The 27,751-nt window shown below is 38.1% G+C and overlaps 1 protein-coding gene across 1 annotated transcript in view; it reads left to right on the top strand.

Annotated features, from left to right (window-relative positions):
* Window positions 1-472: 472 nt before the first annotated feature.
* The window catches only part of ASIP (agouti signaling protein), a 100,413-nt gene continuing 73,134 nt past the window's right edge, over window positions 473-27,751 (top strand). Inside the window, exons 1-2 of the mRNA XM_060078490.1 lie at window positions 473-517; window positions 1,817-1,904. The gene's annotated coding sequence lies outside the window, so the exon portion shown is untranslated. The remainder of the gene's footprint in view (window positions 518-1,816; window positions 1,905-27,751) is intronic.

Raw genomic sequence — 27,751 nt, 5'->3', positions numbered from 1 at the left:
ACCAATAAACTGAAGCTCAGAGAAAGCAGATACATTAGTTTAAAATCCTAGAGCTTGTAAGCGGCAGTCGGAGCTGAAACCAGGTCTTCTGATAACTCTGATCCCCTTTCTTGATACCCAAGGAATCCAGAAACATTAGCCATAATAGGAATCAAACATAGATCTCCTCAAGACATGAGTAAGTTTGTGGACTTTACCTGCATGAGGCAGATTCTAGGGCTAGCATATCATGTAATACAGTAGAGAACCTTCAGTTTCTCCAGAAGTGGCAACTATCCTTCCCACTGGGTGTCCACACAGAAACACAGAAGCATGCTTACGTGGCACGTTCTGCCCCGCCTCCCCCTGCCAGGGGTTTGGTCACAGCTACAGCATCTTGACAGCATATTTAAACCAACTTGCAGTAACTGGCAACAAAGTATCATTCCCTGACAGGCTGCGGGTCCTTGAGCTTCTGCAGACTTTGGAAGAGGGAATCCTTAGCTGAAACATTCAAGACCCAGGGGGTCCCAGAGAGGTACGTAATAAATTCCATTCAGATGTTGGGACTGGTTTTTTTCCTCTTTCTTTCTTTCCTTTTTTTTTTTCAATCACATTTGAAGAGTGAACAAGTTCTTTTCACCTTATCAAGCAAGGTGAGAAGAACATTGCTTCCTTTACTCTTGAGTGGGTCTGCACCAAAGGATTGAGAGAGCTAACAGCATCTGAGTAATTAAGGGTGACATCTGAGGTATCTGAGAGCACTTTGTACATGTGACAGAATTATCCGAATAGGTAAATGGTGTTGCAAATACTTCAGCAAAATCCAATTACAGGCCTCTGAGTCCATTCTAATTTACGGCTCCCACACTGTTTACCTGCAGTATAGGCAGCGCATCTGTTTTGAAATTCTTCTAAGAAACCATGACTGTGCAAATTGGTCCAACAAATAGCTGAATGTACACATTGCTCTGTTAGAGAGGGAAAGGCAGACATAGACATAAGTACTAAATTTTATCTCATGGCATCTGAGCAGCCTAGATGGCCTGACAGCTTTGTTGTGCTACAATATATGGGTAACACTTGGGTCATTAGATAGCTCACAAAACTCCCCTCCAGCAGCCGAGGCTCTCCTGGGGTTAACTCTTGCTGTGGGGCTGGGATGAGGAAAAACAGACCTTCCCAAGCTGCAGCTGCAATTGACACCTCCTTCACCCCACACCTGAGCTCTTGCTCCCTGGAAGAGAAACCTGAGTAAAGACAGCCATGGCAGCAGAGAAGGGTTCTTCTTGGCAGTGGCTGCTTCTGACTTCAGAGCTGTGGGCACTGAGCTAAAAAGCAGTACAGAGAGAGAGGACCAGGAACTAAATGACACCGGGAAATGGGAAACTCAGGGGAGAAAGGACCTGACTTTCTTCCCCTCAAAGACGTGTGCTTTGCAAGGTTCGTCTTTTCATCTGGACTGGTGAGTCTCAAAGTTTTTAGTCCTTAGACTATTTGAGCAAAACAGGAGTGTCTCACCTATTTACTAGACTAAATAAACAAGCCAGCAAACAAACAAACAAAAAACCACTTTTGAGCTGTTTTTGCTGAATCCCTGTGATTATTTGTAGCTCCCTTTAAACATGTTTGTTTTGATGCATTTAAGTTTTGATCGAAATCCACAGTGGAAAATATTGTTTCAAAGGAGAAAAAAACAAACCACCCAATATACTTCTGTGCCTTGCATACTGACCCAGCCCACAGAACGATTGGAAGAATCTTTGCCGATCCACCAGAGATCCCTGGATTCCACTTGGAGAGCCCATAGATCTAAAAAACGACATCTTGATTTCAGAACCCTTCTTTTGATCTGGAATTATCTATTGTTGACCACAGAAAGCTTCTACTGGCGATTACCGGAACAGTGCCCTGTAGAGCGAGAGGTGAGCCCAGTGTGGGAGGAAGAAATCTCTTTCTCTTTCTCAGCGGGTATTTCGGTACAGTGCGATATCTATGCTTAGTATGATATCTATGAGCTCAATTTCTTCTTCTCTTTTTCTTCCTCTTCTCTTTCCTTTCTCTCCCCTCCTTCTTCTTCCTCATTTTCTTCTACTTTCTTTGTTTCTTATATAGTAAAAATTTCCCCAAGCCCTCGGTGCCTAAATGATTTTTGCCTGGTACGTTCCACTAATTGAAGTTTCGTAATCACAGTTTCTTATTCGGGTGTGAATTTTCCTATATCTGAGCACCCAGATTATTGTAAATGCAGCCGGCCCCTGCCCATGCCTTGTGTACAGTTACCTGAGATAGTACCAAAGAAGAGAAGGCTGCAGGTTTGTGCCTTTCACTGTACCACAATGCAGAGCTCTATTGAGATACGTGTAGGAAAGGAGAAGAACCTTCGTGGAGGGAGCAGCCATGTTGCAATGAACCGACAACACAGATAATATGAAAAACAAATCCAGGGAGAAATGGAACCATACACTGGAAGCATGAAGTTACAATAGTTCCTTTGGTCCAACTGCTCTGAAAATGCAGGAAAAGACTCTCACTCGTGTTGGAGGTAGGGCATGTGTCTGCATCTGCTCTGCTTAAACCACAGGGACCTCATTAAGGATAGGGGCACTGACACTGATGGCTTCATTCTGGGCACAACCCTCAGCAGGCTGGCCCCATGCAAAGGTAATTACCAGGAATGGAGGGCTCGTTATAGCCTTTTGATTTGGTCACCCAAACATCCTGTCAGACAGATGTAGAAAAGAGACCGATCTTTACCTCAGAAGAAGTAAATTGTGGTTGAAGTGTTTGGTTTCAGTCTCTCTCAGGTTGAGGCTTTGAAAAACAGACCTGTGGGTCTAGGAAACCACATACCAGATTCAATTGCTTTGGAGTCCTGAGACTATTCAAGGCTATAAGGAAATATATAACCCAATTCAAGACAATTGTTTTAATTGGCGGTTTTACTGTCTAGTGCAGTAACCCTCATTTTGTGTAAGTGGCTCGGGGTTGGAATGCAATCTGGGAAAGGGCTGTTTCTGGTTCTTCAAGACAGTCTGAAGGAATATCAAAAGTTAAAATAACATAAAACTTGCCATCTTTCAGTTACACCATGAATCTTTCTCTCTTCCAAGCATTTCTACATATGGGTAAGCATTCTAGCAAAGATGCAGTTACAGTCCAGCATGAGGAAGCAAAGGAGCCCAAGTGTTCAAAGTTGGACAAAAGAGCCAGGACACTAGTCAAAAAGAGAGAAGAGCTATTATAGAAGAGAAATAGAAAATAGAAACCAAAAAAATCAGATGTCGGTGTATGTGTTGGGGTTGGGGGGATGGTGGATGGTAGCAGAGTGTCATCTTTGATTGACATAAGAAAGAATATAGTTCAGGGAGAATGTGCACAAAGAAATAGATCATGGCTTGAGAGAAAACTGACTTCAGTTGGGTAGGGAACACTTATTCAGATTTTGGGGAGAAAATTGGAAAGAACTGTAAAGCTAAAGTCGGTATCCAATTTGAATACCTATGCAGCTGGGTCTTGGGGCCAAAATAGTCCCTAGAGCCCCTAGAGGTCTGCATTTTGCTCAAAAGGCAGCTCTCTTGAGGAAAAAGAAGAAGAATGGGGGCATTGCAGTGGGGGAGAGGTCCATAAGCCCTTCTGATGGCCCACACACAGGTAGGACACAGCCATAAATTGCCTGCTAGACAGCCACCAGTTCTTGTCTCCATCTGTTCCCAAAACCCGTGCTTACAGATTCTTTCTTTATATTCAGGTGTTTTTAAGAAGAATCAGCTTGGAGCAAAAGTACTAAATTCAAAACATTCTAAACCACAATTTAAATCTTATTTAAAAGATGATAAGTATGACTTTTCATTTGTTTAGAAATAATCACTGCAGACAGTATCCCATCCGGAATGTGTTTCACATTGGTTTGTTCTGCTCTCAAGTGCCATCAGGCCTCATTCAATACAGTCAGTAATTGGACTTTTAGAAGGGGGAAAAGTGGTTATTTAAAACTGCCTCCTGGGCCTCCCTGGTGGCGCAAGTGGTTGAGAGTCCGCCTGCCGATGCAGGGGATATGGGTTCGTGCCCCGGTCTGGGAGGATCCCATATGCCGCGGAGCGGCTGGGCCCGTGAGCCATGGCCGCTGAGCCTGCGCGTCCGGAGCCTGTGCTCCGCAACGGGGGAGGCCACAACAGTGAGAGGCCCGCATACCGCAAAAAAAAAAAATAATAATAATAATAAAAAAACTGCCTCCTTATGTCCTGTAGTTGCACCGTTTGACATTTGCTTCCAGAGAAGTGTATACAGTGATGACTGACTAGGTATCTGCTTTAAGTTAGTTCAACTGTGAAATAAATTAGGAGGCCATCCCCACCCTTAGCGACACTGTAAGTTAGGGACACAGAGAAAAATTCACTGGACCCTAGTGAAGGCATTCACGGATTGGACCTTCAGTGTGGTCAGGTGACCTGATTCACAGGAGCAGCAGGCCCTGGTGCACAAAGCTCAGGAATAGGAATTAGGAGACCAGTTTCTAGTCCTGCATCTACTTCTAACAGCCTGTGAGGCCTTAATCTAGTCATTGACCCACTCAGGGCAGCCATCTTTCCACGCATCAAATGGGAAGACAAAGACTAGCTTCCCCTACTTGTGGATAAGATGATGGCGGAAAATATCTGCCTTAGCTAGGGGAGAGGGAGTGGGGTCAGAGAGAGACAGTTGTGACAGCTGACTTTATCACTTGATTGATGGCTTAATTTTTAAAATCTTGATCTCCCTCTTCACTGGGATCCTGAATGGTCTGGACACACTTTTATTTTCTTTTAAGTAAAGTTGTTATTGAAAGTTTTTCTGTTTCTATTAGACAAAAAAGCCTTCAGCTTGACGAATTTTCACCACATAAACACACCCAGGAAACCTAAACCTAGATCTAGAAATAGTACATTACCAGTACCCAGAACCCCCTCATGCCCTCTTTAAGTCCCTTTCTTCCCAAGGGCAACCACTAACCTGACTTCTAACACCATAATTAAGTTTTGCCTGTTTGAGGGTTTATGTATGTGTGTATATACTTTGATGTGTGACTTCTTTTGCTTAATATTACGTTTGTAAGATTCAGTTATGTTATTGCATGTAGTAATATTTTGGGGGGTTTTGGTTTTATTTTGTTTGTTTGGTTGGTTTTTTTGTTGTTGTTTTTTGGCTGCACCACGCGGCTTGTGGGATCTTAGTTCCCCGACCAGGGATCGAACTCTTTGCCCCCTGCAGTGGAAGGGTAGAGTGCTAACCACTGGATCACCAGGGAATTCCTACGTGTAGTAATATTTTATTTTCATTGCTCTATAATATTTCATGAATTTATGTACCACAATTTATTTATCCATTGCCTTATTGATGGACATTTGGGTTGTTTCCAGTTGGGGACTCTTATGAACAGTTCTATTAGGAACATTTATGAAGTTTTTTGCTGAACATATGAATGCATTTCTATTGGGTATATCTAGAAATGGAATTGCTGAATTTTAGGATGTGTGAGTTCTGCTTTAAGAGATACTGCCAGTTTTCCAAATTAGTTGCATCAATTTACACTCCCACCAGCCATGTCTGAGATTTCTGTTTTTTTCTATATCCTCCTCAACACTTGGTATTGTCTGTCTTTTACATTTAGCCATTTTGGTGGGAGAGTAGTGGAATGCTTTCTTATTTTAATTTATATTTCCTTGATGACTAATGAAGTTGAGCACCTTTTAATATATTTATTGGCCATTTGGATATACTGTTTTGTGAAATAACTTTCAGGTCTTGAACCTATTCTTCTGTCAGGTTGTCTGACATTTTTATTGGTCTATAAGTGTTCTTTAAATATTATGGACATTATTGTGTACATGTTGCAAATATCATTTCCCACAATGCTGTCAAATCATATTGGAGCCTGAGGCAAAGGAAAACTCAGAAATACTGATACCTATCTTTATTTAAAATTATGACATTTTGCTCATCATGGATTTTAAAAAATTAACTCTGCTTTTTAAAAATATTGCATAACATCTTATTTGTTTTGATTACTGAGGGGTTTTTATGGTGCCCCTTTAAAAATTGTGTCCAAGCTTAGCACCTCACTTGCCTCACCCTAAACCTGGCTCTTATTCCATTCTGTGGCTTACATTATAGTCTTTATAGTGTTATTTGTTGAAAAGAAGTTCCTAATTTAAATTTAAATTTAAATTAATTGAATTGGATTTTTCAAGCTTTTCTTTTATGGTTAGCATCTTTTAAAAAAATTCTGTTTAAGAAATTTTTTCCTACTTAAGTCATAAAGATATTCTCCTATAATTTCTTTTAGAATAGTGCTGTCCAATAGAACTTTCTGCAATGATGGAACTATTCTCTATCTGTGCTGTCCAATATGACAGCCAATATGATGCAGGTATTGAGCACTTGAAATGTAGCCAGTATGTCTGTTGCACTGAATTTTATATTTTATTTCCTTTAATTAATTTAATTAAATATAGCTAGTGGCAATGTAGTCTGACAACGTTGTCCACCTGGAATTGATTTTAAGATATGCTGTAAGGTCAGGTCTCCTTTTTTTCTTCCATATGGTTATCCAGTTTACCCAGGATTGTGTACTGAAAAAACCATCAATTCCTTTTATAATTTACCAATGTTCTGTATGTGAATCTGGTCCTGGGATGTCCATTTTTTTTCTGTTTATCTATTAGTTCGTCTTTGTGCCAATTCCATGCTGTGTCAAATACTGTAGCTACTATAATGAGACTTAATACAGAATAGAATAAGTTTTTCATGTTTCTGGTCTTCCCCAAGAGGTCTTGGCTATTCTTGAACTTCTGCATTTCCACATAAATTTTATTTATTTATTTATTGAAGTATAGTTGACATACACTATTATGTTAGTTTCAGGTGTACAACATAGTGATTTGACCTTTAAATACGTTACGAAATGATCACCATGATAGGTCTAAAAACCATCTGTCACTGTACAAAGATATTACAGTATTATTGACTATATTTCTTATGCTGTATATTACATCTTGTGACTTATGTATTTTATAACTGGAAGTTTGTCCCTCTTAATCTCCTTCACCTATTTCACCCAACCGCCTATAGCTGTCCCCTCTGGCAATCAGTTTGTTCTCTGTTCTCTGATACAGTTTGTTCTCCGTATCTATGTCTATTTCTGTTTTGTTTTGTTTTTTTAGATTTCACATGTAAGTGAAAACATATGGTATTTGTCTTTTTCTGTCCGACTTATCTCACTTAGCATAAGTTGTGGCATGTTGTGGCAAATGGCAAGATTTCATTCTTGTTTGTAGTTGATGATAATCCATTGTGTATATATACCACATATTCTTTATCCATTCATATATCAGTGGATATTTAGATTGCTTCCACAGCTCAGCTGTCATAAATAATGCTGCAATGAACATTATTGTTCACTGAACATATATTATTCATATATGTTTCAATTTAGTGGGTTCGTTTCCTTTTGTTTTCCACCCAGAAGTGGAATTGCTAGATCATATGGTAGTTCTATTTTTAATTTTTCGAGGGACCTCCATACTATTTCCCATAGTGGCTGTACCAATTTATATTCGCACTAACAGTCCACAAAGGTTCACTTTTCTCCACATCCTCACCAATTATTGTTATCTGTTGTCTTTTTTGCTTTATTTTTTAACATCTTTATTGGACTATAATTGCTTTACAATGTTGTGTTAATTTCTTCTGTATAACAAAGTGAATCAGCTAAATGTCTACATATATCCCTATATCTCCTTCCTCTTGCATCTCCCTCCCACCCTCCCTATCCCACCCCTCTAGGTGGTCACAAAGCACCGAGCTGATCTCCCTGTGCTATGCAGCTGCTTACCACTAGCTATTTTACATTTGGTAGTGTATATATATCAACGCTACTCTCTCACTTTGTCCCTTTCCCCTCCCCATGTCCTCAAGTCCATTCTCTACGTCTGTGTCTTTATTCCTGTCCTGCCACTAGATTCATCAGAAACATTTTTTTTTTTTAGATTCTGTATATATGTGTTAGCATACGGTATTTGTTTTTCTCTTTCTGCCTTACTTCGCTCTGTGTGACAGACTCTAGGTCCATCCACCTCACTACAAATAGTTCAATTTCGTTTCTTTTTATGGCTGAGTAATATTCCATTGTATACATGTGGCACATCTTTATCCATTCATCTGTCAGTGGGCACTTAGGTTGCTTCCATGTCCTGACTATTGTAAACAGTGCTGCACTGACCATTGTGGTACATGTCTCTTTTTGAATTATGGTTTTCTCAGAGTATATGTCCAGTAGTGGGATTGCTAGATCATATGGTAGTTCTATTTTTAGTTTTTTAAGGAACCTCCATACTGTTCTCCATAGTGGCTGTATCAATTTACATTCCCACCAACAGTGCAAGAGGGTTCCCTTTTCTCCACACCCTGTCCAGCATTTATTGTTTGTAGATTTTTTGATGATGGCCATTCTGACCGATGTGAGGTGATACCTCATTGTAGTTTTGATTTGCATTCCTCTAATGATTAGTGATGTTGAGCATCCTTTCAGGTCTTTGTTGGCAATCTGTATATCTTCTTTGGAGAAATGTCTGTTTAGGTCTTCTGCCCATTTTTGGATTGGTTTTTTTTTGATATTGAGCTGCATGAGCTGCTTGTATATTTTGGAGGTTAATCCTTTGTCAGTTGCTTCGTTTGAAAATATTTTCTCCCATTCTGAGGGTTGTCTTTTCGTCTTTTTTATGGTTTCCTTTGCTGTGCAAAAGCTTTGAAGTTTCATTAGGTCCCATTTGTTTATTTTTGGTTTTATTTCCATTTCTCTAGGAGGTGGGTCAAAAAGGATCTTGCTGTGATTTATGTCATAGAGTGTTCTGCCTATGTTTTCCTCTAAGAGTTTTATAGTGTCTGGCCTTACATTTAGTTCTTTAATCCATTTTGAGTTTATTTTTGTATACAGTGTTAGGAAGTGTTCTAATTTCATTCTTTTACATGTAGCTGTCCAGTTTTCCCAGCACCACTTATTGAAGAGACTGTCTTTTCTCCATTGTATATTCTTGCCTCCTTTATCAAAGAGAAGCTGACCATATGTGCATGGGTTTATCTCTGGGCTTCTATCCTGCTCCAATGATCTATATTTCTGTTTTTGTGCCAATACCATACTGTCTTGATTACTGTAGCTTTGTAGTATAGTCTAAATTCAGGGAGCCTGATTCCTCCAGCTCCGTTTTTCTTTCTCAAGATTGCTTTGCCTTTTCGGGGTCTTTTGTATTTCCATACAAATTGTGAAATTTTTTTGTTCTGGTTCTGTGAAAAATGCCATTGGTAGTTTGATAGGGATTGCACTGAATCTGAAGATTGCTTTGGGTGTATAGTCATTTTGACAATGTTGATTCTTGCAATCCAAGAACATGGTATATCTCTCCACCTGTTTGTATCATCTTTAATTTCTTTCATCAGTGTCTTATAGTTTTCTTTATACAGGTCTTTTGTTTCCTTAGGTAGGTTTATTCCTAGGTATTTCATTCTTTTTGTTGCAGTGGTAAATGGGAGTGTTTCCTTAATTTCTCTCTCAGATTTTTCACCATTAGTGTATAGGAATGTAAGAGATTTCTGTGCATTAATTTTGTGTCCTGCTACTTTACCAGATTCATTGATTAGCTCTAGTAGTTTTCTGGTAGCATCTTTAGGATTCTCTATGTATAGTATCATGTCATCTGCAAAGAGTGACAGCTTTACTTCTTCTTTTCTGATTTGGATTCCTTTTATTTCTTTTCCTTCTCTGATTGCCATGGTTACAACTTCCAAAACTATGTTGAATAACAGTGATGAGAGTGGGCAACCTTGTCTTCTTCCTGATCTTAGAGGAAATGGTTTCAGTTTTTCACCATTGAGAATGATGTTTGCAGTAGGTTTGTCATATATGGCCTCTATTATGTTGAGGTAGGTTCCCTCTATGCCTACTTTCTGGAGAGTTTTTATCATAAATGGGTGTTGAATTTTGTCGAAAGCTTTTTCTGCGTCTATTGAGACTGTCATATGGTTTTTATCCTTCAGTTTGTTAATATGGTGTATCACATTGATTGATTTGCATATATTGAAGAATCCTTTCATTCCTGGGATAAACCCACTTGATCATGGTGTATGATCCTTTTAATGTGCTGTTGGATTCTGTTTGCTAGTATTTTATTGAGGATTTTTGCATCCATGTCCATCAGTGATATTGGCATGTAATTTTCTTTTTTTGTGACATCTTTATCTGGTTTTGGTATTAGAGTGATGGTGGCCTCGTAGAATGAGTTTGGGAGTGTTCCTCCCTCTGCTCTACTTTGGAAGAGTTTGAGAAGGATAGGTGTTAGCTCTTCTCTAAATGTTTGATAGAATTCGCCTGTGAAGCCATCTGGTCCTGGGCTTTTGTTTGTTGGAAGATTTTACTCACAGTTTCAATTTCAGTGCTTGTCATTGGTCTATTTATATTTTCTATTTCTTCCTGGTTCAGTCTGGGCAGGTTGTGCTTTTCTAAGAATTTGTCCATTTCTTCCAGGTTGTCCATTTTATTGGCATATAGTTGCTTGCAGTAATCTCTCATGATCCTTTTATTTCTGCAGTGTCAGTTGTTACTTCTTTTTCTTTTGTAATTCTGTTGATTTGAGTCTTCTCCCTTTTTTTCTTGTTGAGTCTGGCTAATGGTTTATCAATTTTGTTTATCTTCTCAAAGCACCACCTTTTAATTATATTGATCTTTGCTATTGTTTCCTTCATTTCTTTTTCACTTCTTTCTGATCTTTATGATTTCTTTCCTTCTGCTAACTTTGGGGTTTTTTTGTTCTTCTTTCTCTAATTGTTTTAGGTGTAAGGTTAGGTTGTTTATTTGAGATATTTCCTGTTTCTTGAGGTAGGATTGTATTGCCATAAACTTCCCTCTTAGAACTGCTTTTGCTGCATCCTGTAGGTTTTGGGTCATCTTGTTTTCATTGTCATCTGTTTCTAGGTATTTGTTGATTTCCTCTTTGATTTTTTCAGTGATCTCTTGGTTATTTAGTAGTGTATTGTTTAGCCTCCATGTGTTTGTATTTTTTACAGTTTTTTTTTCCTGTAATTGATATCTAGTCTCATAGCATTGTGGTTGGAAAAGATACTTAATGTGATTTCAGTGTTCTTAAATTTACCAATGCTTGATTTGTGTGACCCAAGATATGATGTATCCTGGAGAATGTTCCATGAGCACTTGAGAAGAAAGTGTATTCTGTTGTTTTTGGATGGAATGTCCTATAAATATCAATGAAGTCCATATTGTCTAATGTGTCATTTAATGTTTGTGTTTCCTTATTTATTTTCATTTTGGGTGATCTGTCCATTGGTGAAAGTGGGGTGTTAAAGTCCCCTACTATGATTGTGTTACTGTCAATTTCCTTTTATGGCTGTTAACATTTGCCTTATGTATTGAGGTGCTCCTATGTTGGGTGCATAAATATTTACAATTGTTATATCTTCTTCTTGGATTGATCCCTTGCTCATTATATAGTGTCCTTCTTTGTCTCTTATAATAGTCTTTATTTTAAATTCTATTTTGTCTGACATGAGAATTGCTACTCCAGCTTTCTTTTGATTTCCATACGCATAGAATATCTTCTTCCATCCCTTCATTTTCAGTCTCTATGTGTCCCTAGGTCTGAAGTGGGTCTCTTGTAGACAACATACATACAGGTCTTACTTTTGTATCCATTCAGCCAGTCTTTTGGTTGGAGCATTTAATCCATTTACATTTAGGTAATTATTGATATGTATGTTCCTATTACCATTTTCTTAATTGTTTTGGGTTTGTTTTTGTAGGTCTTTTCCTTCTCTTGTGTTTCCTGCCTAGAGAAGTTCCTTTAGTATTTGTTGTAAAGCCGGTTTGGTGGTGCTGAATTCTCTTAACTTTTGCTTGTCTGTAAAGGTTTTAATTTCTCTTTCGAATCTGAATGAGATCCTGGCTGGTTAGAGTAATCTTGGTTGTAGGTTCTTCCCTCTCATCACTTTAAATATGTCCTCCCACTCCCTTCTGGCTTGCAGAGTTTCTGCTGAAAGATCAGCTGTTAACCTTATGGGGATTCCCTTGTATGTCATTTGTTGCTTTTCCCTTGCTGCTTTTAATACTTTTTCTTTGTATTTAATTTTTGATAGTTTGATTAATTTGTGTCTTGGCATGCTTCTCCATGGATTTATCCTGTATGGGGCTCTGTGTTCTTCCTGGACTTGATTGACTATTTCCTTTCCCATATTAGGAAAGTTTTCAACTATAATCTCCTCAAATATTTTCTCAGACCCTTTCTTTTTCTCTTCTTCTTCTGGGACCCCTATAATTCGAATGTTGGTACATTAAGTGTTGTCCCAGAGGTCCCTGAGGCTGTCCTCAATTCTTTTTATTCTTTTTTCTTTATTCTGCTCCACAGCAGTTATTTCCACTATTTTATCTTCAGGTCACTTTTCAGTTCTTCTGCCTCAGTTATTCTGCTATTGATTCCTCCTAGAGAATTTTTAATTTCATTTGTTGTTTTGTTCATCATTGTTTGTTTGCTCTTTAGTTCTTCTAGGTCCTTGTTAAACGTTTCTTGTGTTTTCTCCATTCTATTTCCAAGATTTGGGATATCTTTACTATTATTACTCTGCATTCTTTTTCAGGTAGTCTGCCTATTTCCTCTTCATTTGTTTGGTCTGGTGGGTTTTTACCTTGCTCCTTCATCTGCTGCATATTTCTCTGTTGTCTCATTTTGTTTACCTTACTGTGTTTGGGGTCTCCTTTTTGCAGACTGCAGGTTTGCCATTCCCGTTGTTTTTGGTGTCTGCCCCCAGTGGTTGGGGTTGGTCCAGTGGGTTGTGTAGGTTTCTTGGTGGAGGGGACTGGTGCCTGTGTTCTAGTGGGTGGGGCTGGATCTTGTCTTTTTGGTGGGCAGGGCCACGTCTGGTGATGTGTTTTGGGGTGTCTGTGAACTTAGTATGATTTTAGGCAGCCTCTCTGCTAATGGTTGGGGTTGTGCTCCTGTCTTGCTAGTTGATTGGCACTGGGCATCCAGCACCGGAGCTTGCTGGCCGTTGGGTGGAGCTGGGTCTTAGCGTTGAGACAGAGGTCTCTGGGAGAGCTCTCATGGATTGATATTATGTGGGGCCAGGAAGTTTCTGGTGGTCCAATGTCCTGAACTCAACTCTCCCACCTCAGAGGCTCAGGCCTGACACCAGGCTGGAGCACCAAGACCCTGTCAGCCACTCGGCTCAGAAGGAAAGGGAGAAAAAAATTATTAAAATTAAACTTATTAAAAATTATTAAAATAAAAAATAATAATAAAAGAAGAGAGCAACCAAACCAATAAACAAATCCACCAATGATAACAAGTGCTAAAAACTATACTAAGATAAACATAAAAGTCAGAAACAAATCAGTCATAGACAGCGGACCGCAAGACTTCAGTTGCTCCCAAAGTCCACCGCCTCAATTTTGCGGTGATTCATTGCCTATTCAGGTATTCCACAAATGCAGGGTACATCAAGTTGATTGTGGGGATTTAATCTGCTGCTCCTGAGGCTGCATGGAGAAATTTCCTTTTCTCTTCTTTGTTCACACAGCTCTTGGGGTTCAGCTTTGGTTTTGGCCCCACCTCTGTGTGTAGGTCACCTCAGGCATCTGTTCCCACCCAGACAGGACAGGGTTAAAGGAGCAGCTGACTAGGGGTCTCTGGCTCACTCAGGTCAGGGAGAGGGAGGGGTACAGTAGTTATAATTGGAATGTGGGGCAAGCCTGCAGTGGCAGAGGCCAGCGTGACATTGCAACAACATAAGGTGCACCGTGTGTTCTCCCAGGGAACTTGTCCCTGGATCACGGGACCCTGGCAGTGGTGTGCTGCACAGACTCCTGGTGGGGGGTGTGTGGATAGTGACCTGTGCTTGCACACAGGATTCTTGGTGGCTGCAGCAACAACATTAGCATTTCATGCCCGTCTCTGGGGTCCAAGCTGATAGCCATGGCTTGCACCCATCTCTGGAGCTCATTTAGGTGGTACTCTGCCTTCTGTGGGCAGACATGGAAAGAATCCCCTCCCCTCGTACACCCCGAAACAATGGTCGTTTGCCTCTTAGGCAGGTCCAGACATTTTCCCAGACTCCCTCCCAGCTAGCTGTGGCTCACTAGCCCCCTTCAGGCTGTGTTCACACAGCCAATCCCAGTCCTCTCCCTGGGATATGACCTCTGAAGCCCTAGCCTCAGCTCCCAGCCACTAGCCGCCCCAGTGGTTGAGTAGACAAGCCTCTCAGGCTGGTGAGTGATGGTCGGCACCAGTCCTCTGTGGGGGAATCTCTTCGCTTTGCCCTCTGCACCTCTGTTGCTGTGCTCTCCTCTGTGGCTCCAAAGCTTCCCCTCCCGCCCACCCCCTGTCTCTGCCAGTGAAGGGTCTTCCTAGTGTGTGAAAACTTTTCCTTCTTCACAGCTTCCTCCCAGAGGTGCAGGTCCCATCCCTATTCTTTTGTCTCTGTTTTTTCTTTTTTCTTTTGCCCTACCCAAGTACATGGGGATTTTCTTGCCTTTTGTGAAGTCTGATGTCTTCTGCCAGCGTTCAGGAGGTGTTCTGTAGGAGTTGTTCCACATGTAGATGTATTTTTGATGTATTTGTGGGGAGGAAAGTGATCTCCACGTCTTACTCCTCCTTCATCTTGAAGGTCCCCCCTGTTGTCTTTTTGATGATAGTGATTCTGACAGGTGGGAGGTATTTCTTCGGTTTTGATTTCCATTTCCTTGATGATTAGTGATGTTGAGCATCTTTTCATGTATCTGTTGGCCATCTGTATGTCTCCTTTGGAAAAATGTCTATTCAGGTCCTCTGACCATATTTTTTTTTTTTTTTTTTTTTTTTTTTTTTTGCGGTACGTGGACCTCTCACTGTTGTGGTCTCTCCCGTTGCGGAGCACAGGCTCCGGACGCGCAGGCTCAGCAGCCATGGCTCACGGGCCCAGCCGCTCCGCGGCATGTGGGATCTTCCCGGACCGGGTCACGAACCCGTGTCTCCTGCATCAGCAGGCGGACTCTCAACCACTGCGCCACCAGGGAAGCCCCCTCTGACCATATTTTAATTGGTTTTTTTTTTTTATTTTGAGTGGTATGAGTCTTTTGTATATTTTTAATATTAACCCCTCATCAGATACACTGTTTGCAAATATCTTCTCCCATTCAGTAGGCTGCCTTTTTGCTTTGTTGATAGTTTCCTTTGCAGTGCAAAAGCTTATTAGTTTGATGTAGTCTCATTTGTTTATTTTTGCTTTTGTTCTCCTTGCCTGAGGAAACAGACCCAAGAAAAGTATTACTAAGACCAGTGTCAAAGAGTTCACTACCTGTGTTTTCTTCTAGGAGGTTTATGATTTCAGGTAAGTCTTTAATCCATTTTGAATTTATTTTTGTATATGGTGTAAGAAAATGGTCCAGTTTGATTCTTTTGCATATAGCTGTCCAGTTTTCCAACACCATTTATTGAAGAGACTGTCTTTTCCCCATTGTATATTCTTGCCTCCTTTGTCATAGATTAATTGACCATATAAGTGTGGATTTATTTCTGGGCTCTATATTCTGTACCATTGATATATGTGTCTGTTTTTGTGCCAGTACCATAGTGTTTTGATTGCTATAGCTTTGTAGTATAGTCTGAGATCAGGGACCTTGATACCTCCAGCTTTGTTCTTCTTTCTCAGATTGCTTTGGCTATTCAGGATCTTTCGTAGTTCATACAAATTTTAGAATTATTTGTTCTAGTTCTATGAAAAATGCCATTGGTATTTTGATAAGGATTGCATTGAATCTGTAGATCACTTTGGGTAGTATGGATATTTTAACAATTAATTCTTCAAATTCATGAGCATGGTGTATCTTTCCATTTATTTGTGTTGTCTTCAATTTCCTCCCTCAATGTCTTATAGATTTCAGAATACAGGTCTTTCACCTGCTTGGTTAAATTTATTCCTAAGTATTTTATTCTTTTTGATGAAACCATAAATGGGATTGTTTTCTTAATTTCTCTTTCTGATAGATAGTTATTAGTGTGTAGAAACTCAACAGATCTCTGAGTATTAATTTTGTATCCTGCAACTTTACTGAATTTATTTATTAGTTCTAGTAATCTTTGGTGGAGTCTTTAGGGTTTCCTATATATAGTATCATGTCATCTGCGAACAGTGACAGTTTTACTTCTTCCTTTCCAGTTTGGATGTCCTTTATTCCTTATTCTTGTCTGATTGCTGTGGCTAGAAATTCCAATAGTGTGGCTGAATAAAAGTGACAAGAGTGGGCATCTTTGTCTTGTTCCTGATCTTAGAGGAAACGATTTCTGCTTTTCACCATTGAGTATGATGTTAGCTATGGCTTTGTCATATATGGCCTTTATTATGTTGAGGTATGTTCCCTCTATATCCACTTTGTTGAGAATTTTTATAATATATGGATGCTGAATTTTGTCAGAAGGTTTTCTCCATTTTTAAGAGGATCATATGATTTTTATCTTTTGTTTTGTTAATGTGGGGTATCACATTGATTGTTTTGCAGATATCAAACCATCCTTGCTCTTCTGGGATAAATTCCACTAGATAATGGTGTATGATCCTTTTAATGTATTGTTGAATTCAGTTTTCCTGCATTTTGTTGAGTGTTTTTGCACCTATATTCACCAGGGATATGGCCTGTAATTTCCTTTTTTTGTGATGTTTTGTCTGGTTTTGGTATCAGGGTAATGCTGGCCTCATGGGATGAGTTTAGCAGCATTCCTTCCTCATCAGTTTTGGAATAGTTTGAGAAAGATAGGTATTAACTCTTCTTTAGATGCTTGGTAGAATTCACCTGTGAAGCTGTGTGTTATTTTGTTTGTTGGAAGTTTTTTGATTACTGAATCAATTTAATTGCTAGTAATGTCTGTTCAGATTTTCTGATTCAGTCTTGGAAAGATATGTTTCTAGGAATTTATCCATTACTTCTAGGTTGTCCAATTTGTTGTCATATAATTGTTCATAGTAATCTCTTATGATCCTTTGTATTTCTGTGATGTCAGTTGTAAATTATCCTCTTTCATTTCTGATTTATTTATTGGAGCCCATTCTCTTTTTTTTTCTTGATGATTCTGGCTAAAGATTTATCAATTTTGTTTAACTTTTCAAAGAACTAGCTCTTACTTTCATTAATCTTTTCTAGTTTTTGCCTCTATTTCATTTATTTCCACTATGATCTTTATAATTTCCTTCCGTCTACTAACTTTGGTGGTGGTGGGGTTGTTCTTTTTATTGTTCTTTTAGGTGTAAGGTTAGATTGTTTATTTGAGATTTTTCTTGTTTCCTGGCATGGGCATGTATCACTATAAACTTCCCACTTAGAACTGCCTTTTCTGTGTTTCATAAATTTTGCAGTATTGCGTTTCCATTATTATTTGTCTCCAGCGTTTTTGTTCTCTTTGATTTCTTCAGTGATCCATTGGTTGTTTAGTACCATGTTGTTTAGACTCCATGTGTTTGTGTTTCTTCTAGTTTTATTCTTGTAGTTGATTTCTAGTCACATACTGTTGTGGTCAGAAATGATGGTTGATAGGATTTCAGTCTTCTTTAATTTATTGAGACTTGTTTTGTGCCCTAACATGTGATCTATCCTGAAGTATGTTTCATGTGCATTTGAAAAGAATGTGTGTTCTGCAGTTTTTGGATGGAATATTCTTTATATATCTACTAAGTTCATTGGTCTAAAGTGTAGTTTAAGGCCAACATTTCCTTACTGTTTTTCTTTCTGGATGATCTATCCTCTGAGGTAAGTGGGGTGTTAAAGTCCCCTACCATTATTGAATTCCTGTCAATTACTTCCTTTATGTCTGCTAATATTTGCTTTATATATTTAGGTGCTCCTATATTGGTGCATATATATTTACAAGTGTTATATCTTCTTTTTGGAATGATCCCTTTATCATTATGTAATGCCCTTCTTTATCTCTTGTTACAGTCTTTGTTTTAAAGTCTATTTTGCCTGTTATAAATATTGCTACCCAAGCTTTCTTTTTTGTTTCCATTTGCATGGATATATTTTTCTGTCCCCTCACTTTTAGTGTGTGTGTCTTTAGATCTGAAGTGAGTCTCTTCTAGGCAGCATATATGTGGTGTTTTTTTTTTTATCCATTCAGCCACCCTGTGTCTTTTGATTGGAACGTATAGTCCATTTACATTTAAATTAATTATTGATAGGTATATACTTATTGCCATTTTGTTAATTGTTTTCTGGTAATTTTTATTGATCTCTATTCCTTTCTTTTTCTCTTGCTTTCTCCCCTTATGATTTGATTCCTTTCTTTAGTGTTACATTTATATTTCTTTCTCTTTATATTTTGTGTGTCTTTTATTGGTTTTTGGCTCATGGTTACCATGAGGTTCTTATATAACAACCTATGTATTTAGCAGTCTATTTTAGGTTGATGATCACTTAAGTTTGAGTGCACTCTAAAAACACTACATTTTAACATCTCCCCCTGACACTTTATGTTTTTAACTTCACATTTTACATCCTTTTGTGTGTATACCTTTACTAATTATTGTAGATATATATGATTTTACTAGTTTTGTCTTTTAGACTTCATACTAGCTATGCAGGTTGTTGATCCACGACATTTACTATATGTTTGCCTTTATTGGTGAGACTTTTTCTTTCATAATTTTCGTATTTCTAGTTATGACCTTTCTTTTCTGTTTAAAGAAGTCCCTTTAATATTTCTTATAAGTTCCGTTTAGTGGTGATGAACTCCTTTACTTTTACTTCTCTGGGAAGCTCTTTGTCTCTCCATCAATTCTGAATGATAACCTTGCCAAGTAGAGTATTGTTGGTTGTAAGTTTTTTCCTTTCAGCACTTTGAATATGTTTGCTACTCCCTCTGGCCTGTAAAGCTTCTGCTGAAAAGTCACCTGGTAGTCTTATGGGGACTCCCTTGTATTTAACTAGTTGTTTTTCTCTTGCTGCTTTTAATTCTCTCTTTATCTTTTACTTTTGACATTTTAGTTATAATGTGTCTTGGTGTGTTTCTCTTTGGGGTCATTGTTTGGAACTCTCTGTGATTCCTGAAGTTGGGTGTTTGTTTTTTTTGCAATGTCAGGAAGTTTTCAGCCATTATCTCTTCAAATAGGTTTCCTGTCCCTTTCTCTCTCGCTTCTCCTTCTGCAACCCCTATAATGTGAATATTAGTATGCTTGATGTTGTCCTAGAGGTCCCTTAAACTATCCTCATTTTTTGTTGTTGTTGTTTCTTTTTTTCTTTCTGCTGGTCTGACTGGGTGATTTCCGCTACCCTGTCATCCAGATCACTGATCCATTCTTCTGCATAATCTAACCTGCTGTTGGTTCCCTCTAGTGTGTTTTCATTTCAGTTATTGTATTCTTCAGCTCTGATTGGTTCTTCTTTATATTTTCTCTTTCTGTTGAAGTTCTTATTGTGTTCCTCCATTCTTTTCCTAAGTTCAATGAGCATCTTTATATCGTTACTTTGAATTATTTATCTGGAAGGTCATTTTATCTCCATTTTACTCCGTTTTCTTTTCTGAGGTTTGTCTTGTTCTTTTGTTTGGAAAATATTCTTTTGTCTTCTCATTTTGCCCAATTCTCTGTGTTTGTTTCTATATATTAGGTAAATCAGCTACATCTCGTGGTCTTAATGGAGTGTCTTTATGTAGGAAGTGTCCTGTGGGGCCCAGTAGTATGGACCACCACCCACCCCGGCAGGTTTTTATTCTTTTTTTAAATGGGTACCCTACAGATTACACATCATGAATCAAATAGGAACTTTTCTATCTCCCAGACAATGTAAGGACCTAAAAACACTTTAAGTTCAATTATCCAACACACACACACACACACACACACACACACACACACACACACAAAACTTTTGTGTTCTCAGTGCCATATATTTTAATTATATATTTTTAAATTTATATTTTAAATATATTTTTATATAAATTTTATTTGTATTGTTATTGTCATTGCCATTGTTTTATACAATCAGTATTTATTAAATTTATCCATTGTCTTTAACTTTATGTTGCTCTGTATTTTTCCTTTCAGTTTTGTGCTTTTCCTTTTTCCTTCCACCTGAAAAATACCTTTTTAGCATTTCTTTTAGTGTGAGTCTACTGGTGACAAATTTTGCAGTTTTTCTTTTTCTGAAACTGTATTTCCACCTTCATTTCTCAAAAATCATTTTGCTGAGTGTAGAATTCTAACTTGGCAGTCATTTTATTTCATTTTGAAGTTATCTTTGCATTGTTTTCTGACTTCTGTTTCCTTGAGAAGTCAGCTGTCAGTCTTATTTTTAGTCTTTTGCAAGTAAATTGAGTTTTTCTCATTCTAATTTTAAGATTTTTCTCTTGGTCTTTGGTTTTTAATAGATTTAATATAATTAGCCTTGGTGTAAATTTATTCTGCTTAGGCCTTGCAATATTTCTTGAATCTGTGTCTGGATAAAGATATCAAAAATATAAAGATAAAAAACTTTAGAAAATACTCAATATTCTCAAATAGTGTGTTTGCCCCATTATCTCACTTCTAACCTACTAGGATTACAACTTTTTACCATGTCCCATATGTCTCTTACACTCTTTTCTATATATTTCATCATCTTGTATCTCCACATAATTCTTTTTTTAAATTGAGATATAATTTACATACTATAGAATTCACCAATTATAAGTGATTCGATGATTTTCACCAAATTTAAATAATTGTGCAACCATTAGAACTTTTCTATCACCAAAAAGTTTCCTCATGTCCATTTGCAGTTATTCCTACTTCTGCTACTTTCAGCCCTAGGCAACCACTAATTTGCTTTTATCCCTCTAATTTTTTTTTTTGGCTACATTGGGTCTTCATTGCTGTGCACGGGCTTTCTCCAGTTGTGGCAAGTGGGGGCTACTCTTTGTTACCGTGCATGGGCTTCTCACTGCAGTGGCTTCTCTTGTTGCAGAGTACGGGCTCTAAGTGAGCAGGCTTCAGTAGTTGTGGCATGCAGGCTCAGTAGTTGTGGTGCACGGGCTTAGTTGCTCCACGGAATGTGGGATCTTCCAGGAACAGGGATTGAACCCGTGTCCCCTGCATTGGCAGGAGGATTCTTAACCACAGAGCCACCAGGGAAGTCCCTCCCCCTAATTTTTTTGTGGTAAAATACACGTAACATAAGATTTACCAGCTTGGGACTTCCCCAGTGGTCCAGTGGTAAAGAATTTGCCTTCCAATGCATGGGGTGCAGGTTTGATCCTTGGTCGGGGAACTAAGATCCCACATGCCGTGGGGCAACTAAGCCCGCACGCCACAACTAATGAGTTCACATGTCTTGAGAGAGCCTGCGTGCTACAAACTACAGAGCCTACGCATCCTGGAGCCCGCACGCCACAACTACAGAACCCACGTGCCCTGGAGTCTGCGTGCCACAACTAAAGAGAGAAAAACCTGCATGCCACAACTAGAGAGAAGCCCGTGTGCTGCAACAAAAAGCCCACATGCCACACCAAAAGGATCCCACATGCCTCAACAAAGATCCCACGTGCTGCAACTAAGACCCAACACAGCCAAAAAAATAAATAAAATTAATAAATTTATTTTATTAGATTTACCAGCTTATCCATTTTTAAGTATATACTTCAATGATGTTAAATACATTCATAATGCTGTGAAACCATTTCCAATATCCATCTTCATAAATCTTTTCATCTTGTAAACACTGAAACTCTATACCCATTAAATGGTAACTCCACATTCCACCTCATCCAAACCCCTGGCAACCATCATTCTACTTCTGTCTCTGTGGTTTTGACTACTCTCAGTACCTCATATACGTGGAATTATACAATATTTGTCTTTTTGTGACTGGCTTATTTCACTGAACATAATGTCCTCAAGGTTCATCCATGTTGTAGCTTAGGTCAGAATTTCCTTCCTTTTAAATGTCAAATAATTCATTTTTATGTATATATCACCTTTAACTTATCCATTAATCTGTTGATGAACACTTGGGTTGCCTCCATAAGTTAGCTGTTGTGAATAATGCTGCTATGGGGTACAAATACCTCTTTGAGACTCTACCTTCAATTCTTTTGGGTACATGTTCACAAGTGAAATTGTTGAATCCTATGGAAATTCTATTTTTAATTTTTTGAGGAACCACCATACTGTTTACACAGTGACTGTACCATTTTACATTCCCACCAATAGTGCACAAGTGTTCCAATTTACCCACATTCTTTCCAGCACTTGCTATTTTCTGTTTTTAATAGTAGCCATCCTAATGGGTGTGAACTATCTCACTATAGTTTTGATTTTTATTTCCCTAATGATTAGTGGTGAGCATCTTTTCATGTGCTTATTGCCCATTTATATATCTTCTTTGAGGAAATGACTATTCAAATCTGTTGCCCATTTTTTAATTTGTTGTTGTTGTTGTTGAGTTTTAGGAGTTCTCCCTGCTGTCCAGCCAACCCCAGCCGGCCCACTGAGCTGGCTGCGAACCTTCCTCCCAAGCAAGGATTTGGTGGATATAATACAGACTTGGGCTTGGATTTTGTTCAATAGCTCTTAAAAACCCACCTGCATCTTTTTTTTAATCCAGCTATTCATCAGGCTGGGTTGTTTATTTCCACAAAATTGTCTGGGTATCTTGGTTGTCGCATTCAAAAGAAAAAACACAAGATGAGCGTTTATTTAAATATGCAAAAGGCCACACCACTCTAGACCCCAAGACAGCAACAGCTAGAAACTTCTTTGAGGCAGATGAAAAGGCATCTGGTGCTCCACGGTCGTTTTCTGCAAGAGGCGTATTTCAACTGGATACATCTTTTTAAAAAAGATTGTTATATTTAAAGTCTTGAGTAAGAAAACACTATACTTTAAAGCTTCTCTCCACACCCCGCATCCCAGCAATCAGATGATCTGGTGCCTGGAGACTTGCTCCGTGGACCAACAGTCAGGACTGTCTGGCTCCAATGCTCACCATCCTGGGGAAGAACACCGAGCTCGTGTCTATTCTAGATATTAATATGCTAGATAGATATATAGATAGATAGATATATTAATAGATATTAATATGCTATTCTAGATATTAATCTTTTAACAGACATATGATTTGCAAATATTTTCTCCCATTCTGCAGGTTGCCTTATTACTCTGTTGATATTGGCTTTTTTTTTTTTTTTCTTTTCTTTTCTTTTTTTTGCGGTATGCGGGCCTCTCACTGTTGTGGCCTCTCCCGTTGCGGAGCACAGGCTCCGGATGCGCAGGCCCAGCGGCCATGGCTCACGGGCCCAGCCGCTCCGCGGCATATGGGATCCTCCCAGACCGGGGCACGAACCCGTATCCCCTGCATCGGCAGGCGGACTCTTAACCACTGCGCCACCAGGGAGGCCCGATATTGGCTTTTGATGACAAAATTTTTTAATTTTATGAAGTCCAGTTTGTCTATTTTTTCTCTTGTTGCCTATATTTTTCATGTCATATCCAAGAAATCATTACCAAATCCAATACCATGAAGCTTTTTTCCCTGTTTTCCTCTAAGAATTTTATAGTTTTAGGTCTTCACAATTAGTCTTTGATTCAGTTTTAGTTAACTTTTGTATATGGTGTTCAGAAAGGTCCAACTTCATTCTTTTGCAAGTGGATATCCAGTTTTCCCAGTACCATTTGTTGAAAAGACTATTTCCCCATGGAATGGTCTTGACACCATTGTCAAAAATCAAATATCATATACGTGAAGGTATATTTCTGAGCTCTCTATCATTATTTTATATGTCCATCTTTGTGCCAGTACCACACTGTTTTGATTACTGTATCTTTGTAGTAAGTTTTGAAGTTAGCAAGTATGGGTCCTCCAGCTTTGTTCTTTTTCAAGATTGTTTTGGCTATTTGAGTCTCTTGATAATCCATATGAATTTTAGGGTGCTTTTTTCTATTTCTGCAAAAAATGCTTTTGGGATTTTGATAGGGGCTGCATTGAATCAGTAGATTGCTTTGGGTAGTATTGACATCTTAGCAATATAAAGTCTTCCAATCCATGAACATGGGATGTGTTGCCATTTATTTAATTTCTTTCAGCAATGTTTTGTAGTTTTCTTTGCACAAGTGTGTATTCTTTTTGATGCTATTTATTCTTCTTGATGCTATTGTAAATGGAATTGTTTTTGTAATTTCTTTTTCAGATTATTCATTTTTACTGTCTAGAAATGCAACTTAGTTTTGTGTGTTGATTTTTTATCTTTCTACTTTGCTGAATTCATGTATTAGTTCTAACAGTTCTTTTTTTAGATATTTATTTATTTTCCTTTTTTTTGGCTGTGTCAGGTCTTTAGTTGTGGCACATGGGATCTTTGTTGAGGTGTGTTGAATCTTTTCTCGTTACAGTGTGTGGTCTCTTCGTTGTGGCACTCGGGCTTCTCTCTAGTTGCAGCGCGCAGACTTCTCTCGAGTTGTGGCATGCGGGTTTTCTCTTTCTAGTTGTGGCGTGAGGGCTCCAGAGCATGTGGGTTCTGTAGTTTGCAGCACCTGGGTTCTCTCTTTGAGGCATGTGAGCTCAATAGTTGTGGCACATGAGCTTAGTTGCCCCATGGCATGTGGGATCTTAGTTCCCCGACCAAGGATCGAACCCGCATCCCCTGCATTGGAAGGTGGATTCTTTACCACTGGACCACCAGGGAAGTCCCCCTAACAGTTATTTTGTGTAGAATCCTTAGGATGTTCTACATATAAGATTGTGTCTTCTGAAGGTAGAGATAATTTAACTTCTTCCTTTCCACTTTGGATAATTATTTCTTTTTCTTGCCTTATGGCTCTAGCTAGAATTTCCAGTACTACCTTCAATAGAAGTGGTGAAAGTGGGCATCCTTATCTTGTTCCTGATCTTAGAGGAATAGCTTTCATTATTTCACCATTGAATATGATGTTTGCTGTGGGTTTTTCATACATGGCTGTTATTATGTTGAGGTAGTCTCCTTCTAGTCCTAGCTTTTTGAGTATTTTTATCATAAAAAGGTGTTGAGTTTTATCAAATGCTTTTTCTGTATCAATTGAGGTGATCATGTGTTTTGTTTTTTTTCCCTTCATTCTGTTAATATGGTATAAAATATTGATTTTTGTATATTGAACCATCCTTGCATTCCAGAAATAACTCCCACTTTGTCATGGCATTTGTTTCTGGAAGACTTCCTATTACTGATTCAATCTACTTACTAGTTATAGGTCTATTCAGATTTACTATTTCTTTGTGATTTACTCTTTGTAGGTTTTATATTTCTAGGAGTTTGTCCATTTCATCTAGGTTATTCAATTTGTTGGTATAAAATTGTTCATAGTACTTTCTTAAAATCTTTTTATTTCTGTAGGATTGATAGTAATAGCCCCACTTTCATTTCTGATTTTAATAAGTTGAGTCTTTTCTTCTTTTTTCTTAGTCTCCCTAGCTAAAAGTTTGTCAGTTTTGTTGATATTTTGGAAGAACTAACTTTTGTTTTCACTGATTATATCTATCTTGTCTATTTTCTATTTCATTTATCTCTGCTATACTCTTTACCATCTATTTCCTCCTGCTAGCTTTGGGTTTAGTTTGTTCTTCTTTTTCTAGTTTTTTAACATGTAAAGTTAAATTGTGGTTTGAGATCTTTTTTGATTTTTTATTTTATTTTATTTTATTTTTTTGCGGTACGCGGGCCTCTCACTGTTGTGGCCTCTCCCGTTGCAGAGCACAGGCTCCAGACGCGCAGGCTCCGGACGCGCAGGCTCAATGGCCATGGCTCATGGGCCCAGCCGCTCAGCGGCATGTGGGATCCTCCCGGACCGGGGCACGAACCCGCGTCCCCTGCATCAGCAGGCGGACTCTCAACCTCTGCGCCACCAGGGAAGCCCATCTTTTTTGATTTTTGATGTAAGTGTTTATAGCTATACATTTCCCCATCATCCCTGCTTTCATTACATCCTGTAAGTTTTTGTACGTTGCGTTTTTGTTTTCGTTCATCTCTAAATATTTTATAATTTCCCTGGTGATTTCTTCTTTGATCCATTGATTGTTTAAGTGTGTTGTTTAATTTCCAAAAATTTGTTAATTTTCCAGTTTTACTTGTGTTTTTATTTCTAACTTTATCCTGTTGTGGTTGGAGAATATACTTTGTAAGATATCTATCTTTTTAAATCTCTTGAGACTTAATTTGTGACCTAACATATGGACTTTCCTGGAAAATGTCCCATTTGCACTTGAGAAGAATATCTATGCTCTTGTTTTTGGATAGAGTATTCTGTATATGTCTGTTAGATCTAATTGGCTTAGCATTAAGTCTTCTATTTCCTTATTTATCTCCTGTCTGGTTGTTTTATCCATTATTGAGTGTGGTATATTAAAGTCTTCAGCTATTATTTTTATGTCCATTTCTCCCTTCAATTCTGTCAGGTTTTGCTTCATATATTTTGATGATCTGTTATTAGGTGAGTAAATGCTTATAACTGTTGTATCTTCTTGCTGTACTAAAGCTTTTATTAATATATAATGTCATCCTTGTCTCTTGTAACTTTTTTGCTTTAAACTCTATTTTGTCTGATATTAGTATAGCCACTCCTGCTCTTTTTTGTTACTGTTTACATGGAATACCTTTTTTTTTTTTTTTGGCCACACCGTGTGGCATGTGGGATCTTAGTTCCCTGACCAGGGATCAAACCCACTCCCCCTGCAGTGGAAGCACAGAATCTTAACCACTGGACCACCAGGGAAGTCCCTGTGCATGGAATACCTTTTCTCATCTTTTCACCTTCAATCTTTTTGTCTATTTGGATCTAACATGAGTCTCTTGTACATGGCATATAGTTGGATCATATGATTTTATCCATTCTACCAGTCTCTGTATTTTTATTGGAGAGTTTAATTCATTTACATTTCAAGTACTTACTGATAAGGAAGGACTTAATGCTGTCATTTTTCTATTTGTTTTCTGTATGGCTTGTTGCTTTTTTTGTCCCTCATTTCCTGTCTCCATTACTGTCTCCTTTTGTAATTAGTTGATATTTTTATAGTGAAATATTTACATTCCTTTCTCATTATTTTTGGGTATATTCTATAGCTGGTTTTTTGTAGCTATCATGGAAATTACATTTAACATCCTAAAGTTATAACTTTCTAATTTAAATTTGTACCAGCTTAATTTCAATAACATACAAACACTCTGCCCCTTTACACCTCCATCCCACCCCTCTTGGTTGTTGATGTCACAAAATTATGTCTTTATACATTGTGTACCCAAAAGCATAAACTAGTAATTCTTTTAAATTAATCAGTATCTGAAATTATGTAGAAAACAAAAAATGAAGTTACAGTGTAAAGTTACAATAATACTATCTTTTAGACTAACAATTATTTTTTAAATGTCTCAAATAATCTAGAAGACAAAAACTAGAATTACAAACTGTTTTCCATTATTGTACTTTTCAGCTCCAGAATTTCTTTTTGATTTCATCTTAGGTTTTCTGTCTCTGTATGAACATTTCTATTTTGCTCATGCATCATTTTTTTCACTTTACCCACATTTTCCCTTAGTTCTTCAAGCATCTTTAAGATGGTTGTTTTAAAGTCTTTGCCTAGTATATCTGCCATCAGGTCGTTTTTAGGAACAGTTTCTGTTGGTTTTTTTTCTTTTGAATAGTCATATATTTTCACATTTCTTTGTGTGCCTTGTGATTTTTCTTAAACCAGACATTTGCATTTAATAAT

Source organism: Mesoplodon densirostris, chromosome 16 (assembly GCF_025265405.1).
Source record: "Mesoplodon densirostris isolate mMesDen1 chromosome 16, mMesDen1 primary haplotype, whole genome shotgun sequence".
Lineage (NCBI taxonomy): Eukaryota > Metazoa > Chordata > Mammalia > Artiodactyla > Ziphiidae > Mesoplodon > Mesoplodon densirostris.
The sequence above is the reverse complement of the archived record's forward strand: the minus strand, read 5'-3'. Positions and strand labels throughout refer to the sequence as shown.